Source organism: Nerophis lumbriciformis, linkage group LG07, assembly GCF_033978685.3.
Source record: "Nerophis lumbriciformis linkage group LG07, RoL_Nlum_v2.1, whole genome shotgun sequence".
Lineage (NCBI taxonomy): Eukaryota > Metazoa > Chordata > Actinopteri > Syngnathiformes > Syngnathidae > Nerophis > Nerophis lumbriciformis.
Genome location: NC_084554.2, coordinates 25,119,537 through 25,135,947, shown reverse-complemented (window position 1 = coordinate 25,135,947; position 16,411 = coordinate 25,119,537). Strand labels below are relative to the sequence as shown.

At 41.4% G+C, this 16,411-nt stretch overlaps 1 protein-coding gene across 4 annotated transcripts in view; it reads right to left on the bottom strand.

Moving 5' to 3' along the window:
- Nucleotides 1-16,411, bottom strand: part of sema5a (sema domain, seven thrombospondin repeats (type 1 and type 1-like), transmembrane domain (TM) and short cytoplasmic domain, (semaphorin) 5A) — a 393,767-nt gene that overhangs the window by 246,817 nt on the left and 130,539 nt on the right. The window lies entirely within an intron of this gene.

Below are 16,411 nucleotides of genomic sequence, written 5' to 3'. Positions count from 1 at the left end.
ATTCAGCGAGTCCGTCCCGGCGCTTAGCGCCAGCTCCACAGCCCTGTCTCTTTGCCGCATCTCCTCCAGTCTCTCCAACCAGACTCTGGTGTGGCAGAGACCCAGCAGCTGGTCTCCATGGCCAAAAGGGTCCCGGAAGGCAGATTCAGAAGTTCACAAAAAAGCACAGCAGAAATCACGAAAGTGCCACCCCTTGTCACACAGTGCCAAAGGGTCCCGAACCAAAAGGCAAAAAACCTCACATTTTTGCATGGTCTGTTAAAAATAAAAAATATTGGACATATAGTCTATTCAGCAATATCCTTTTAAAATTCTATAGTTGCATGCTGGGTGAGTTACGGGGCATCTGGAGGGTTTGGTGTCATCTGGCATTTTTTTGTAATGGCGTTTGTTTTTTTCATTTGGAATATGTATTATATATGAATAAAACCAACTCCTTGAAGTGTGTGTTTTTTTTCCTCTTGAGCACAGTAAGTGCAGCCTCTTTCCCATGAGCGCATCTACAGCGCACACGAAACAAGTGGGTTTTATTGTGACTGCACCGGACTGCTTCTAAAAAGCCCATAAGAAGTGGAACATGACTGCTGCTCGTTTGAAAACATAGCAAAACGCCACAGGTAGGCGCATGATAACATGAATGTGCAATCAATGAGAGTGTCTCTGTGGTGAAAGCTGTGTAGTACACGCAATACAATAAAGTAAGGCGGTCTGCACCACTTTGGAATTGTACACAATAGGTTGTACGGTATACCGGTATTAGTATAGTACCACGATACTAATGAATCATATTCGGTACTGTACCGCCTCTGAAAAGCACCGGTCCACACCCACTCCCACCACTACACAAGCAGACACAGTGTGTAGACAGAAAAGGGAGAACGGACGCATTTTGGCTTAAAAACTCTTCCTGAAACATTCTCAGGAAGAGACGCTTCAAGTCCATTCCTGGTCTGCAGTGTTTTAGCTACTTCTAAATCACTAATCCTCGCCTCCATGGTGACAAATAAAGTAAGTTTCTTACAAGTATCATCCCTGCAGGACGAGGAATAGCTAAACATGCTTCACTACACACCGTAGCTCACCGACGTCAAAATGTAAACAAACGCCATGGGTGGATCCACTGTAATAATACCAAGTACAGGAGCGTATAGTCAATACTACTATGATTACATCGATATTTTTTAGCATCACAGAATCTTCTTTCGGTTTTTTTAACATTTATTACGTTTATAACGTTTATAAACTAAGGAAATATGTCCCTGGACACATGAGGACTTTGAATATGACCAATGTATGATACTGTAAGTACTTGGTATCGGATCGATACCTAAATGTGTGGTATCATCCAAAACTAATGTAAAGCATCCAAACACGGAAGAATAAGTGATTATTACATTTCAACAGAGGTGTAGATAGAACATGTTAAAAGAGAAAGTAAGCAGATATTAACAGTAAATGAACAAGTAGATTAATAATTCATTTTCTACCACTTGTCCTTAATAATGTTGACAAAATTATAGAATGATAAATGACACAATATTTTACTGCATACGTCAGCAGACTAATTAGGAGCCTTTGTTTGTTTACTTACTACTACACAAGTTGTCTTGTATGTTCACTATTTTATTTAAGGACAAAATTGATCTTCCATTGCAATAAGAAACATATGTTTAATGTACCGTGAGATTTTTTGTTAACATAAAGACAATAATGCAATTTTTTGTGGTCCCCTTTATTTACAAAAGTACCGAAAAGTATCTAAATACATTTTGGTACCGGTACCAAAATATTGGTATCGGGACAACACGAGTACACACAGTGTGAGTAAATCACACGCCCACTAATAGTACATGCTATTTTATAGATTGCACATGTTGTTTAGAGTGTGGTATTTGGATATCAGTAAATCCGGCACTAAATTGTGACATTGCACAAATTTTCTCTATATAACTTTGTCCTTCTTGTTGTTGCCGAAAACCCCCCAAAAAGGAAAACTTGCATGCTAAAAACGTTCTGCAATTGCCACCACCGCGACCCAGAAAAGGGACAAGAGGTAGAAAATGGATGGATGAACTGAACTCCTGTAAAAAATATTGGTCTAATTCGAAATAAGATACAGTGGAACTAGTGCTGCAACTAACAACTATTTTGATAGTAGTTTTTGACTTATCGATTAGTCGACTAATTGGATTATGAAGTCATCAGGTTTTAAATTCAACTTGAGATATTTTAAGGCATGTGCTAACAAAAAAGATGACTAACACATTCAGAAATTGTATTCATACTAGTTCGGAGTCTTGTTCATGAGTGAGGGAAGAGTGGATTGTGAGATCGACAGGCAGATACGGTAAATGCAGGTCAGATCGATAAGAAGGCGCAAGGCCATTAAGACATTTAAAACCTAATAATAGAACTTTAAAATCAGCCCGGAAGCGGACAGGGAGCCAATGCAGTGACTTTAAAACAGGTATGGGCATCTACATCAACAATATGATTTGTCTGAGTGTCTGGGCAGGATATGTTAAAACAAAATAAACAAACAAAAAAAACTGGTGTGATGTGCTCCCGCCCTCTGGTCCTAGTCAGCTAGCAGACGAGTTTTGTAATAATTGTACAGTTGTGATATTCTTTTTGGGGAAAACGACAGGAAATATTAAAATACTTATTATTATTTCCCAAAAATCGGCCCATTTTGATCAGCAGGATTTAAGCGGGAACCTTTTGACACTAATAACACGGTGAACACGGACTTGTTCGGCTGCCCACATAATCAAGACTGACTTTAGTGGGTTTCCCTGTCCCACCTCTTATTTCAGGCTGATCCCTTGCTATAGTGATAGGTCATGTTGGATTTGTACCTTTGAACAGATTCATGCAGGATGACTATCAGTCTAACAGGCTGCAGTGCCACAAGGATGACATTAATCTCCTCATCTAACCCTCGGTGCGGAACCGACCAAACCCAAACCATCTGATAGGTCCCTGTAATCACCGCGCTCTGGCGCTATCACGGTCACATCCACAGGGACCGCGCTTGTTGTGCTTTGGAATATTTAATGTCGTCTTACCAGTGCAGCCCAAGAGGAGCCGCGGCATCCTGGCGGTGCACATTGAGAACAACCGGGGATTACATTTCAGTACACTGTGCACAACAAGTCACTTCAAGAGAGGATAATAGGTTTGACTAAGGTTTCTCATCACCCATGTGAATGTGTCTGCATATTTCGTTATGACTCAGGGCCTACCCCCTCCTTCAAAGGGTATAATTTGGTCTGAAAAAAAGCGGTGTGTGCTTTGCAACTTGGAACCGTGCGATGCGTTTGAACTCCACAAACGCTATCATCAGGCCATGACACAAGCGAGTTACTCAGGAGGGATTTAACAGCCAAGGCGTCTTTACGGGCCACAAATGAGGAGCTTGTCTTTTAAGGCTTGCTTGGGATGTTGACACGAGTGGGAATAAACACAACACTTTTCAGTGGGAATAAACACGATACTTTTCAGTCTGTATCCCTTAACAGAAACATGTGATATAATGTTAGAATCAGGGAAAAATTAAATTATTATGGGAACTTGTCAAAGAAGAAAGTATGTAGCCTCTGTGCCTTTGTTACTCAGAGTGCAGTGTTAACCCCCAAGATGGTCTGGTTACTTTTCTTGTATTTTACTATCTACAGCAGGGGTCCTCAGACGATGGCTCGCCAGAGTTTTTTTTATTATAATTTTTTTAAATCTGTCCTTTCTAATCCATTTTCTACTACTTGTTACTCTCAGTGTCTCCTAGCCGCTCAGGCAAATCATATTGTCTAAAAATGTATTTTCCCATCGATAACGTGTGTCGGGCGAGCGCGCGGAAAGTCTGCAATCTTTCAGTGAATTAGTGCGCAAGGAATATATATATCCATCCATCCATTTTCTACCGCTTATTCCCTTCGGGGTCGCGGGGGGGCTGGAGCCTATCTCAGCTACAATCGGGCGTAAGGCGGGGTACACCCTGGACAAGTCGCCACCTCATCGCAGGGCCAACACAGACAGACAGTCAACATTCACACTCACATTTGCACACTAGGGCCAATTTAGTGTTGCCAATCAAGCTATCCCCAGGTGTATGTCTTTGGAGGTGGGAGGAAGCCGGAGTACCCGGAGGGAACCCACGCAGTCACGGGGAGAACATGCAAACTCCACACAGAAAGATCCCGAGGCCGGGATTGAACTTCGTATTGTGAGGCAGACGCACTAACCCCTCTGCCACCGTGCTGCCCAGAATATATATATATATATATATATATATATATATATATATATATACATACATATCAGTGACGTGCAGTCAGGGGAGGCAGGTGAGGCGGGGCCTCAAGTGCCATCATGGAAAGAAAAAAAATGTAAAAAGAAAAAAAATTATTAAATTGTTATATGTATCCAGTGATTATACTATAAAGTTACTTTCCATTCAACTTCACCAGTTTTAGATCATTTTTATTCAAAATCGCCGAATTTTCACATTTGCCGTTCAAATACTGAGAAGAGACTTGCGGTGAGTCAGCAACCAGTTGAGGCACGTCACTGAGTGGAGCCTCACCATGGATTGCGCAATGACTCGGCTAACTGCTGGCCTGCTGTGCAGTGAGACCGTATTGCTATATGAATTATATTATACATTTCCATGGTTTAGTTAGCTGAGGTATATAATGTACAGTGTATTTTGTCAACAACTGTATGTGTGTAACGCATTTCTTGTGCTGAGCAATCATAAAAACGGCTGCGAGGACGCACTGTTTGAGGCTCGCAGTAATCCCGCCTCCTGGTGGTAGAGGGCGCTAGTGATCCCAGAGATCATTCTTGCGACTACTCGGCTGCAAAAGAAGTGACAACAAGCAGCAACAATTAGCAGCGATCGTTTATTTTTTCCTCTTGCCTGGACTATTAACATGGAGGATTACATATCTAAAATAAAACAGCTTTCTAAACTGGACTTTCAATCGAAGCAGGAGGTAATACTTAAAGGAAGATCTCCAGCGAGACAGAGAGACTTTTAAAACTGAAGAAAGATAAGGAAGACTTCTATAAACAAGTTATCGATGCTTTTGTTCAGAAGGAGCAGCGCATAGACTTCATTTATAAGTAAAGGTAAGACCATAATAAGGTTTTTTTTTTAATTACATGTGCTTTTTTGTGTGCTACAGTTTGTATGTGTGAAGTTAAAGTAGCAATGAGTGTCACACACACACTAGGTGTGGTGAAATTTGTCCTCTGCATTTTACCCATCCCCTTGCTCACCTCCTGGGAGGTGAGGGGAGCAGTGGGCAGCAGCCGGTATCATTTTTGGTGATTTAACCTCCAATTCCAACCCTTGATGCTGAGTGCCAAGCAGGGAAGAATGCTGGTATGAGCTTTTAAACACAACCCGTTAACTGCTGCCAATCAAATGGTGAATAAGATACTCTTTAGGGTTCATGTTTGCAAATCTGACTGTGATAAAGTCAGTGCCTCACCAGCCATGAACCTCACCGCACGTCACTGATACATATATATATACACAACCCGGCCCCCGGCCAAATTTCTTTAACACATTTTTTCAACGAGTCAAAGAGTTTGGGGACCCCTGATCTACAGTATAAATCGCCAGATCACAGCAGAACTAATTGACCAAATTGCCCACCACAGTGGAATATGTGCAAGTATTAATTTTGTGATTTGAGGAAATTGTAATTAATCGTGGACATCATGAATCGCTGGCTATATTTTGACAGCAATTTCTTTATTATTACAACTTCTTTTTTTGCCTGAAATGTATCAAATTGTTGCAACTGTTTTGGAAAATGCAGAATGAAAATCCAATATTTTATGTTTTTAATATGCAATTTAAAAAAAACAATTGTTTAGAATGTAGCAATATTTTGTGTATTATATCAAAATATTTAATACTGGTGCTATCATGATATTGAATGAAATATAATACTTTTTGTCATTAATTAATTGTCATGATGAAAATGCAGGTGGCTACTCTGTTTGGTGCAGTTCAAATACAATATGAACAACAAATACATTAACACAAATACAAACAGCAATCCAACAGTGAAAACAGTGTAAGGCAGTGATCCTCAAACTGTGGTACATGTACCACTAGTTGTATGTGAGCTCCATCTAGCCAAAAAACCACGCGATTAAAGTACCGTGTTTTATTTTCCTATATTCAAACACAGTGTTACAAATGTGTTCAACACTGTTCAAATTGTGTGTCATGTCACAATGACCAAAAATATTAAATCAACTTGGTAAATACAACTTCTGCCTTGTTTTTATTGAATACTTAGGCCTACTACGCTACTGTATTTTATTGTTGGTCGGTATGGTGGTACTTGGAGAGACAGGTTTTTTTCTGAGATGGTACTTGGTGGAAAAACGTTTGAGAACCACTGGTGTAAGCTATTGGGACACATTCAACATCCATCCATTTTCTACTGTTTGTCCCTTTCAGGGTCGCGGGGGTGCTGGAGCCTATCCCAGCTGCACTAGGGCGGAAGGCGGGGTACAACCTGGACAAGTCGCCACCTCATTGCAAGGTCAACACAGATAGACAGACAACATTCACACTCGCATTCACACACTAGGGCCAATTTAGTGTTGCCAATCAACCTATCCCCAGGTGTATGTATTTGGAGGTGGGAGGAAGCCGGAGTACCCGGAGGGAACCCACGCAGGACATGCAAACTCCACACAGAAAGGACCTTCGCATTGTGAGGAACCTGGCACGAACCCCTGTACCACCGTGCTGACCCAGATTCAACATCCAACATATATTTAACACAAATGCCATCCATCCATTTTCTACCGCTTATTCCCTTCGGGGTCGCGGGGGGCGCTGGAGCCTATCTCAGCTACAATCGGGCGGAAGGCGGGGTACACCCTGGACAAGTCGCCACCTCATCGCACGGCCAACACAGATAGACAGACAACATTCACACTCACATTCACACACTAGGGCCAATTTTTTTAGTGTTGCCAATCAACCTATCCCCAGGTGCATGTCTTTTTAACACAAATGGATTATGTTAAATATGATTGTATAATAAGAGTATTTAATATTAATATATATTACTAATATACATTATTTATTTATTTAATTGATATTGCTGACAAAATATTTTATTATATTTTTTCTTTAAAAAAAAACAAAAAAAAACCAGTTAAATGCATGTTCACCAACTCCTTAGAAAAACTGATTATGGAAAGAAAATAACTTTTTTCCTCTAATGTAATTAGTAAAATTAAAAGAAAAAATCTTGAAGTAGGGTTGTCATTATTTGTGCGTGAAATGATTGAAGGAAAACTGCACATGTTTTTTTAAATGTCATTCCCTTCATTCACAATCCCTGATGTCCCTTTTGTGTGCATTCTGTGAAAAACTGCGAATATGAGGCGGTTAACAATGCAGTTAATGGGGATTAATCTGTTCCGTCGATAAAGCGCTCTACAAAAAGCAATAAAAAACGCCAACAACGCTCCACTTACATGCCGTGACCTGCACGCCGTCGGCACAAACTAGCAGCCACGCTTCCGTCAGTCTACCCCAGGGCAGCTGTGGCTACGAAATAACTTACCACCACCAGGTGTGAATGAATGATGGGTTCTCACTTCTCTGTGAAGCGCTTTGAGTGTCTAGAAAAGTGCTACAAAAATCTATCCATCCATCCATCCATCCATCTTCTTCCGCTTATCCGAGGTCGGGTCGCGGGGGCAGCAGCCTAAGCAGGGAAGCCCAGACTTCCCTCTCCCCAGCCACTTCGTCCAGCTTTTCCTGTGGGACCCCGAGGCGTTCCCAGGCCAGCCGGGAGACATAGTCTTCCCGGCGTGTCCTGGATCTTCCCCGTGGCCTCCTACCGGTCGGACGTGCCCTAAACACCTCCCTAGGGAGGCGTTCGGGTGGCATCCTGACCAGATGCCCGAACCATCTCATCTAGCTCCTCTCGATGTGGAGGAGCAGTGGCTTTACTTTGAGCTCCCCCCGGATGGCAGAGCTTCTCACCCTATCTCTAAGGGAGAGCCCCGCCACCCGGCGGAGGAAACTCATTTCGGCCGCTTGTACCCGTGATCTTGTCCTTTCGGTCATAACCCAAAGCTCATGACCATAGGTGAGGATGGGAACGTAGATCGACCGGTAAATTGAGAGCTTTGCCTTCCGGCTCAGCTCCTTCTTCACCACAACGGATCGATACAGCGTCCGCATTACTGAAGACGCCGCACTGATCCGCCTGCCAATCTCACGATCCACTCATCCCTCACTCGTGAACAAGACTCCGAGGTACTTGAACTCCTCCACTTGGGGCAAGATCTCCTCCCCAACCCGGAGATGGCACTCCACCCTTTTCCGGGCGAGAACCATGGACTCGGACTTGGAGGTGCTGATTCTCATCCCAGTCGCTTCACACTCAGCTGCGAACCGATCCAGCGAGAGCTGAAGATCCTGGCCAGATGAAGCCATCAGGACCATATCATCTGCAAAAAGCAGAGACCTAATCCTGCAGCCACCAAACCAGATCCCCTCAACGCCTTGACTGCGCCTAGAAATTCTGTCCATAAAAGTTATGAACAGAATCGGTGACAAAGGGCAGCCTTGGCGGAGTCCAACCCTCACTGGAAACGTGTCCGACTTATTACCGGCAATGCGGACCAAGCTCTGGCACTGATCATACAGGGAGCGGACTGCCACAATCAGACAGTCCGATACCCAGTACTCTCTGAGCACTCCCCACAGGACTTCCCGACGTACACGGTCGAATGCCTTCTCCAAGTCCACAAAACACATGTAGACTGGTTGGGCAAACTCCCATGCACCCTCAAGGACCCTGCCGAGAGTATAGAGCTGGTCCACAGTTCCACGACCAGGACGAAAACCACACTGTTCCTCCTGAATCCGAGGTTCGACTGTCCGGCGTAGCCTCCTCTCCAGTACACCTGAATAGACCTTACCGGGAAGGCTGAGGAGTGTGATCCCACGATAGTTAGAACACACCCTCCGGTTCCCCTTCTTAAAGAGAGGAACCACCACCCCGGTCTGCCAATCCAGTGGTACCGCCCCCGATGTCCACTACAAAAATCTAATCCATTATTATTATTATTATTAATAACGACATTGTTATTGTAAGAGCTAACACAGAGGAACTACTTTTCTGATGCCTTGACACATAGCCTTGCTCATACCACTCCTCCCACCACTAGTGAGTAGCTAGCTATTAGCTAGCTTGAGCTGCTAATAATGTTGGTTCCGACCTACCATAAAATAATATAAATAATGCTTCTGCTGTATTGCCTTTGAGTTAAGAAAAGCCCATGCTCGGTTACAAGTGATAATTCTCACCTGTATAATAGAAGAACCAACTTGGTTCTACAGTAGATGGCTCTCAACAATCGGAACGCAGCATAAGACCCGACAACATCGTTAGGAAGTATTGTTTATCTAAGGGTTGAGGTTTATTCTGAAATCAGCAGCTCAAGGAGATCACAAGTGCTGAAAGATAAAACATCTCATCCGTCGGCATCCCAGTGAGAGCGGACATTGTAAGTCATTGTTTTATGTCCTTTTTTAAAACGTTTAAAAATAGTGCTGCATGATAATGCTCCAAGGCTCTCACAAAGTCTGCCATTAGTGGGAGCAAACACAAAAAGTGCTCTCTTGGCTGTTGTGACAGAAGTGACGTTTATTACTGTACGCTCTGTGAAATCAATCAAGGGAAGAAGTTACGCTAATGCTTAACATTTCTAAAATACTGCACATATTACAAGTTATCATGTATGTGCCTGTTACTACATTACATACATACTTATAGCATGTACTAGTCATAAAATGTTTTTGGAGGTTTTTGGATGGTTTTTAGAGGGCTTTACAGGAGGAAAAAATCATATCCCCGATACCTGAAATGTTAGCTGCCTCTTACTAGTAGTTTTTTTTTTACTATTTTGAATACACGGAAAAGAGAAAGACGTGCTATGGTGAAATCTGTGTGTTCTTGTTTCACATAAGGTTTGTGGATAATGGGCAACATTCCAAAAGTGTACAGTTTATGTTGGCGTCTTTCTATTTGTTCTATTAAGAAAGGTGGCACCACTAATAGCAGACAACATTTGCATTTCAAAATATAGGAAATTTAATGGGAAAATAGATTCAAATTTTAACAAAAAAAATGAGAACGAGAAGCCATGTTTTAAGACTGTCTACTGTGGGTTCCCCTAATATAGTGGAACACAAATCTGGGTTACTCAGCACATATGCTTGAGACATTTTTCACGCTTCTTCCTCGGTGTTACATCTTACAAAAAGCATGACGGTATGTGGACTTGTCTGCTCCAATGTCTTTAGGTAAGGATATAAAAAAACTACCATTAGCCAAATATTTACACAAGGTTGACGTTTTTGTTCATAGATTTCTCTTCTGTTGTCTTCATACCCATGCATCTCCATCAATCCATCCATCAATGACATGAATCAAGCCACTGAGATCTCAAAAGTACAAGACTGTGGTATACTCCATGTCTTCTATGTAATGAAACCACTTCAATATATTGCATGACATATTTAGTTTAAAATTGTATTGTATTGTTCCCAGACAAGGCCAAGCATACTGTATTTTTCCATACAAAACACAAAACCAGTGAAAGTTGGCACATTGTGTAATACGTTTGTAAAAACAAAATACAATGATTTGCAAATCTTTTTCAAATTATATTCAATTGAATAGACTGCAAAGACAAGACATTTAATGTTCCAACTGAGAAACTATTTTTTTTGGCAAATAATCATTAACTTAGAATTTAATGGCAGCAACATGTTGCAAAAAAGTTGACAAGGGCATTTTTACAAGTGTTACATGGCCTTTCCTTTTAACAACACTCAGTTACGTTTGGGAACTTTCCCATTCTTGCTTGATGTAACGCTTAAGTTGTTCAACAGTCCGGGGTCTCCGTTGTTGTATTTTACGCTTCATAATGTGCCACACATTTTCAATGAGAGACAGGTCTGGACTACAGGCAGGCCAGTCTAGTACCTGCACTCTTTTACTATGAAGCCACGCTGTTGTAACACGTTGCTTGGCATTGTCTTGCTGAAATAAGCAGGGGCGTCCATGATAACATTACTTGGATGGCAACATATGTTGCTCCAAAACCTGTATGTACCCTTCAGCATTAATGGTGCCTTCACAGATGTGTAAGTTACCCATGCATTGGGCACTAATACACCCCCATACCATCAGAGATGCTGGCTTTTGAACTTTGTGCCTAGAACAATCCAGATGGTTCTTTTCGTCTTTGTTCCGGAGGACACGACGTCCACCCTTTCCAAAAACAATTTGAAATGTGGACTTGTCAGACCCCAGAACACTTTTCTACTTTGCATCAGTCCATCTTAGATAAACTCGGGCCCAGCGAAACCGGCGGCATTTCTGGGTGTTGTTGATAAATGGCTTTCGCTTTGCATAGTAGTTTTAACTTGAACTTACAGATGTAGCGACAAACTGTAGGTACTGACAGTGGTTTTCTGAAGTGTTCCTGAGCCCATGTGGGGATATCATTTACACACTGATGTCACTTTTTAATGCAGTACCGCCTGAGGGATCCAAAGTCACGGGCATTCAATGTTACGTGCAGTGATTTCTCCAGATTTTCTGAACTTTTTGATGATGTTACAGACCTTAGATGGTGAAATCCCTAAATTCCTTGCAATAGCTGGTTTGTTCACAAAGTGGTGACCCTCGCCCCATCCTTGTTTGTGAATGACTGAGCATTTCATGGAAGCTGCTTTTATACCCAATCATGGCACCTACCTTTTCCCAATTAGCCTGTTCACCACATTAAATATCTTGTCTTTGCAGTCTATTTAATTGAATATAAGTTGAAAAGGATTTGCAAATCATTGTATTCTGTTTTTATTTACGATTTACACAACGTGCCAACTTCACTGGTTTGGGGTTTTGTATATGTTTCATGTTGGCCTAACCAGAAATCAGATCTGCCTTCAAAAGGGATTTTGTTTTGGTATGTCATCCAATTAAAGGTATGCCTTGTCTAAATCCAGAAGTAACCTAACACTTTCCGAAAGAGCACGTAGCCTCACGTCCTCCTACAAGAGGACATGCCATTCATTCGTAGTACTTCCAGTCCTGACACCAGATACACGACTAACGAGTCACCCAGTGTGACCTAAAGGAAGACAAATGCGAAGCCCCTTGTTGGACAGTTCTAAAAGAAGGGTTATCTCATCCATTGACTTGTTTACTGACTAGTTAACACCTTTGTCAGTCTGACAGAAAGCAGTTCCACTTAAAGCACTTCACGGCAGAGCTTGTTTACAAGGCAGAGCATCAAGATCTGCTTTAAGGAAGCAAACATGGCATTGGAGCATGAAGCAGTAATGGAGGTAATGCAAGGAAAGTAAAAGCATTAAAAAATTAAAAAATGTTCGACTGATGCTGCCATGATGGGTCTGTTAGCACCTGGTTTCTCTTCTGTCTAAAACGAAAACTTTTATAGGGATCTTATCCTACACAGTAGTAACTCCAAAGTAAAACTCCAAGTCACAGCTGAAATGTATTTAGCCTGTTATGTTGATTTATTACTGCCAATGATGTTTATTTTTGTGGCAAAATACAACCGGAAGTGGAACAGGAAAAGTTTGACTCTGGCTTTTGTCACGGACATTTCCGCCATGTTTGATCGAGTTCGTATGCTTACAGTTGAATCCCATGATCGACTTGACATCTATCGCAATCATCCATCACGATCATATATTCACTCAGCCCAAATTGAATCGAAGAAAAACTCATAGCAAAGAACCAAGTTCGCTCTTTCCTCTCCGCTCTTCGCCATCTTTGGCAACATTTCTCTAATGAAGGTAAAAGTGATTCAAAATGTTCATTTATTAATGTAATTGGCATTGTTTTATGTAATTATTCCCTGTATAAAGTGTATTATGATCATATGTTTTGGATGTCTGAACCGGACGAATTGGATTAACATAATTCTTATGGGAAAAATGCTTTGGTTTTTGTATAAATTGGTTTTTGTCTGACCTTTTGGAACATATGACAAATGAAATCCAAGGTACTGCTGTATAGCTGTCATGTCTGTGTGATCATGTTTTGTTTTGGTTATGTTCGGTTTGGTTTTTGGACACTTTGGGCACTCTTGTTTGTTTTGTCACCATAGCGACCATTAGTTTCACCTGTTTCACGTTTTGCACTCGCGCACCTGTTGTCAATCATGTCTGTATTATTTAAAGCCATTGTTGCCAGGCTGTCTTTCTGGCGACATCACTCTGCTTCATGTCATGTTTACGGTTTCATGTTTAGTTCACGCTGCTTGTTTCATAGTCCATGCTGCCCTGTTCACGTCATCGCAAGTAAGTTTTGTTTATTAATGCCACAGTTAGTGTCTTTTGTTTTTTGTCCATAGTTCTGCCTTTGTGCTAGTTTTTGTTTTTATAGCCAAGTTTTGTACTTCCTCCCTTGTGCGCGCCTTTTGTTTATTTATTTTATTAGTGTTAAAATAAAGATGTCATTACCTTCACGCCATGTTCGGTCCAAGTTCACTTGGATCTCGGGAAACAACCACACCATTATCCACGTATTGACAATAGCTATTTAGTAATAACAAAAACGATACTATCAGCACAGCTTATAATCATTTAGGTCCATGTTTTGTTGACTTCCGTGCACTATTTTTTTATCTGCTGGCTCTACAAAAAAAGAAACCATATACTATACAGAGTAGTACTTCAACTTAGAGCTTAATTGGTTCCGTGACAGAGCTCCTAAATCAAAACACTTTTATTTCAAATCAAAGTCTCCCACTGAAATGAAATAAATTCAATTTAATTGGTGCTTGGTGCCAAATTGCCAAAAAGGCACAATTTTAACAAGTCACATTACTTTTAAAAAGAAAAAACAACTTTTGATCATAAATAGTGTAGAAAAAAACCAATACAATATATTGTACTGCAAACAACTAAAGTAGTTTTATGAAATAATGTAGTAATAATAATGTAAAGTATTTACCTTGGAGAACGGACGACAGTATCTCTTCCCAAATGCTTCTCCATCAAACACATCAGCTTTTCTATGTTTTCATGGATAAATGTCCGCTGTTTGAATATATATTTTTTTAACATTCTTGGCTGGCGTTAGTCTCATCCTGCTTCAGTATGGTGCAGACTATCAATGATGCGCTAGAATTGCTTTGCCGAATTGGCGACACATAATTCAATGAATATCATCCACTTCTTCTCAGAATTGTCCTTCACACCCACTTTCTTTATTCCAACGGTTAGAAAACAAATTATGTCGATCTCTAGCGATAAACTAATGCTAGCAACTAAGACCTGATGTTTTGGTTGGATTTTACGGGTTTCACTGTGACATTTGCTACACCAACTAATGGCGGGGATGCTCAATAACATTTTTCCTTCCAACTTAAAGCATAACAATTAGCCAAGAGACAGCGCTTAATTCAAAACACTCTTAAGTTGATGTACCAATGTACCCTCTCCTACAGAAAGTTTTGCATTAATGTATATTTAAACAAAAACCAATGCAAAAAGTCGAACCAATCCCTGGTGCCTTAAGTGTATTGAACACAGCTGACTAACTGTCCTTTGAGCAAAAAGCGTGTTGTGTTCTTGCCCGGGCCAGCCATCAAAGGAGCGTCCTTGCATGCAAGCAGATGTCTGCAGACATGGCTCAGCCTTCCAGTCAATTTCTCCCAGGACTAAATGCTATGTGATTATTTGACTGCAAGCTAACGGGACTGAAAACAGCTCAATGCTCCTCTAGGGTTGGCAGGCACAGGCTGCATCGACCGCTATTGGTATTTGCTCAGGTTTAATGTAAGTTTAATATGATTTAAGTTTAATGTATAGAGTAGAATAACTTTGTCATTATACACATGTATAAGGATGAGTATATGCTATTGCACTGTATTATTTATAACATGAATGAAAAGCAGTCATGTGATAGACCCGCAAAGGATCACTCTTATTGCACTTAAAGGTCTACTGAAACCCACTACTACCGACCACGCAGTCTGATAGTTTATATATCAATGATGAAATCTTAACATTGCAACACATGCCAATACTTACTAAAGTGCAATTTTAAATTTCGCGCGAAATATCCTGCTGAAAACATCTCGGTATGATGACGTCAGCGCTTAACGTTACGGATTGTGGAGGACATTTTGGGACAGCATGGTGGCCAGCTATTAAGTCGTCTGTTTTCATCGCAAAATTCCACAGTATTCTGGGCATCTGTGTTGGTGAATCTTTTGCAATTTGTTCAATGAACAATGGAGACAGCTAAGAAGAAAGCTGTAGGTAGGAAGCGGCGTATTGCGGCCGACTGCAGCAACACAAACACAGCCGGTGTTTTATTGTTTACATTCCCGGAAGATGACAGTCAAGCTTTACCATTGGCCTGTGGAGAACTGGGACAACAGAGACTCTTACCAGGAGGACTTTGAGTTTGATGCGCAGACGTGGTACCGTGAGTACGCATGCAGCTGCGGCTTCCAAACATTTGATCGCTTGCCCGTACGTGCGTGCCGCTATGTGCATGTCACGTATGTAACTTTGGGGACTTTAGGGAAATATATGTGCTGTATGAACTTTGGGGAGGTGAACGGTACTTTGGGCTGTGGGATTGAGTGTGTTGTGCAGGTGTTTGAGTTGTATTGGCGGGTTATATGGACAGGAGGGGGGAGGTGTTTGTTATGCGGTATTAATTTGTGGCATATTAAATATAAGCCTGGTTGTGTTGTGGCTAATAGAGTATATATATGTCTTGTGTTTATTTACTGTTTTAGTCATTCCCAGCTGAATATCAGGTTACACCCGCCTCTTACAGCATCTTCCCTATCTGAATCGCTCCCACTGCCCTCTAGTCCTTCACTCTCACTTTCCTCATCCACAAATCTTTCATCCTCGCTCAAATTAATGGGGAAATCGTCGCTTTCTCGGTCCGAATCGCTCTCGCTGCTGGTGGCCATGATTGTAAACAATGTGCAGATGTGAGGAGCTCCACAACCTGTGACGTCACGCGCATATCGTCTGCTACTTCCGGTACAGGCAAGGCTTTTTTATCAGCTACCAAAAGTTGCAAACTTTATCGTCGATGTTCTCTACTAAATCCTTTCAGCAAAAATATGGCTATATCGCGATAGTGACCTGCTATCCCCGTTTAAATAAGAAAATCGCATTTCAGTAGGCCTTTAATAGCAGCGCCATCACTTAATATTCCAACGCAATCAAGATCAAAATGTACTGCTTGATTGGAACAGGTGTGCTATTCATATTCAAAACACCAACTGGCTTTGACATTTTGAAATGTCTCCGCCAGCAGGACAAAAAAGAAAAGCAATAATA